The sequence below is a fragment of the Saimiri boliviensis genome, chromosome 19, assembly GCF_048565385.1.
Source record: "Saimiri boliviensis isolate mSaiBol1 chromosome 19, mSaiBol1.pri, whole genome shotgun sequence".
In the NCBI taxonomy this organism is placed as follows: domain Eukaryota; kingdom Metazoa; phylum Chordata; class Mammalia; order Primates; family Cebidae; genus Saimiri; species Saimiri boliviensis.
The window spans coordinates 19,106,204-19,109,348 of NC_133467.1; the positions used below are offsets into that span (position 1 = coordinate 19,106,204).

Below are 3,145 nucleotides of genomic sequence, written 5' to 3' on the forward strand. Positions count from 1 at the left end.
GGAGAGTGCCTTGAAGGGCACTGAGTCAGACTCGAAACCTCAGAGTAAGTGTAGGCTTTCCTCGGGCAAGGGAGGAGAGAGGCACCCACACAGCAGGAGAGGCAGAACTGAGCAAAAGGATCAGCTGGACACTCAGAAAGACCATTGTCTTGAGCACCGAGGCAGCAGGAAAAGAGAGTGCTGCTGGGGCTCTCCTGGAACTCGGCTGATGCAGGACGTCTGGAATCCACAAAGGCTAAGTAGCTCCGGAGGGCCTCATCCATTCAGGTAGCAGGCAAGGGCTCTCCTGGGCCTTCCAAGTAGAGTGACCACATCTGCTTGGCTTTCAGGAAGCTGTTGAAGACGTTTGTGAACAGCACCTTGCCGACATCATCCAAGGTTTGCTGGGTGTTGACCCTGGGCAGGGCAGCATGCTTGGTGCTAGAAACACAGAGACTGGGCCTCACCTCTGGCCTCTAGACTTTCTTACTAAAGGGACAAGACATGTGCTTTACAACTGCATTTTATTTTTATTTATTTATTTATTTATTTATTTTAGTTGCTGTCCATATGTTTATTGTCTTTATCTGAAAAATCCTCATAGAAAGTTGTTTGGTTCCGCTCTCAGCAGCCCGCTCCTGAGCGCTGAGGAAGCTTGCCTTCTTTTGAGCTATCCCATCTTTGTGCTGAGCGAGGGACATTTTGGGGCGGTTCCACCGCTTCTTAACTTCTTTCTTGGGCTCCTTTTCCTAAACTGGATTCTCTCGTATAGCAGCACGAGCTTTCTTACACACCTCCTCCATCACGTCTGGAGTGACGCTGTTCTTCTTGTATTGAGAGAACGGTTTCTTGTAAGCATCTTCATCTTCTTCCATTAAGTAGCACGTGTAATCTGCAACATTCTGGCCCGTGATGTGCTTCCAGTCTACTTCTGCATTAAATTCCTTGCTTTCAGAATCCTAACCAGGGAATCGCTTGGTACTGTGAGGAATGGACAAGCCTCCATCCACAGCTCCCTTCAGGGCACCAAAAACTTTATTGCCAGTGGTAGTTCTGGAAAGGCCTGCATGCAAATAGCAGGTAAAGGCACCTGGCTGACCATCAACGCATTCCACATTGTATTTATCACCAGTCACCTCCACTTGGCCTTCATAGATCTTGTCCACGCCAAACCTACTGAGAAGCCAGCGGGCCAGCAGCAGGCCAGCACAATACACTGCAAGGTAATTTGTCAGGCCAACCAGCACACCATGTGCAGATGCTGCACAGAGTATCATATCCCCCTCTACACGGGCATAAGCATCTAACAAATTATGTCTCTGTTTGTTACATGAACTATCATCCTGTATTTGGATGTGTTGTATTTATTTTTAGCCTGTATCACCAAGCGTTTCCAAGCATAGTAATCAGTTTTATCCTCCCTCTCATCATCTTCTAAATTTCACTTGGTATCTCTTAAAGTAGGCCTTATTCTTAACAACTTTAACAAACCCCATCCTGTGGAACAGAGACCCGTGTCCGCCGCTCGACAGAGACCTCAGGCCTGGCAGTACTAGTTGGGGGGAAAGGCTATTTATTTATCTTTTTGAGACAGAGTCTTACTCTGTCACCCAGGCTGGAGTGCAGTGGTACTAACTTGGCTCACAGCAACCTCTGCCTCCCAAGTTCAAGCGATTCACCTGCCTCAACCTCTCAAGTGGCTAGGACTACAGGTGTCTGCCACCATACCTGGCTAATTTTGTGTGTGTGTGTGTGCTTTTATTAAAGATGGGCTTTCACCATGTTGGCCAGGCTGGTCTTGAACTCCTGACCTCAAGAGACCCACTCACCTCAGCCTCCCAAAGTGCTGGGATCACAGGTATGAGTCACTGCACCCGGCCATGACTATGTTTTAGAGAGGCTCATGAAAGTCCTTCACGCCCCCTGTTGTCCTCTTGAGGATAATTTTGTTCCTTTCCTCTGGTAAAGACAAAAAGGTATCCCCATCATCACTGTAAGTGTGGTCTTTGCCACGCCTGAGAAAAGTGAGATCAAAATGCATTTTCTTCTACAATCCTAGACCAGTAGGTTGTATCCAGAGAGGCTGGCCTTGGGCAAGTCCATGAGCAATGAAGAGAGAATTTCGTGCCAATCCAGTCCTTTCCCATTCAGTTTGGCAATGTCTGGTTACGACATGGTCAAAGGTAAGAAGCTGGCTCGTTCATTCTAACTTATGAGCACCTACCACATACCAGACACTCTGCTAGAAACTTGCATATAAGTTGAAAACCACACACTTCCTTAAGGAACTTTCACATGGGTTGAGGAAATTCATGCAAATGTAATACTAAAAGAATTATACATGAATAGATCAGTCCTTCCTTTCCTGACTTTGACTTCCCTCTGATTCTATACAAAATTCTAAAAAATATGTGCTTACCTTTGTACATCTCTTCAGGAATGCAGAATAACTAAATCTTGTGCACACAAATTATAAGTCATTCACAAAGGGGTGAATTAGGAAAAGAGGAACAGGGGGTTGAGAATAGGAAAAGGAGGTAAAAGACGGGGTGTAAAAAGTAGACGTGCTTGCACTGAAGTCTTGACAAAGTTAAAGTAGATGAGTGGGGTGGGGTGAATGACAGCCACTCCAAAGTCATGTCACTCAGCCTCAGAATGTGACCTTATCTGAAAATCATTAAAACATAATTAGGGTAAAGATTGAGATACGATCACACTGGATGGGGCTTCATGAGAAGTTTCTAATCAGAGACAGAAAAGAACACGGAGCCACACACGGGAAAGCAGGCTGGGCGAGGACAGAAGCACAGATTGAATTCTGGTGCCCCAAGCAAAGGAGCACCGGGAGTCACCGGAGGTTGGAGGAGAAAGAGGCAAGGCAGTGTTCTCCCCTAGAGCCTCTGGAGGGAGCGACTCCTGCTGATAGCTTGGCTTTGGACTTCTGGCCTCCAGAAATGTGAGAGGATACGTTTCATGACAGTTTGTTGTTGTAGCTGCAGGACACCCAAGGAGGAAGGGTAACCAGGTCCTTAGCACGGGGAACTGGCCTGAGAGGAGGGAGGCTGCTAAGATGGGAAAGAGGAGATGACAGGTGTGTGTCTGCACACAGATGCCAGGGCCATGCCTGGGATGATAAACCCTGGGAGCAGGGTAGAAGGGCTGAAAA

The 3,145-nt window shown here is 47.2% G+C and overlaps 1 pseudogene; it reads right to left on the reverse strand.

The window, feature by feature from the left end:
• Nucleotides 1-521: 521 nt before the first annotated feature.
• Nucleotides 522-1,475, reverse strand: LOC101051162 (large ribosomal subunit protein uL18 pseudogene; annotated as a pseudogene).
• Between the last annotated feature and the right edge of the window lie 1,670 nt (nt 1,476-3,145).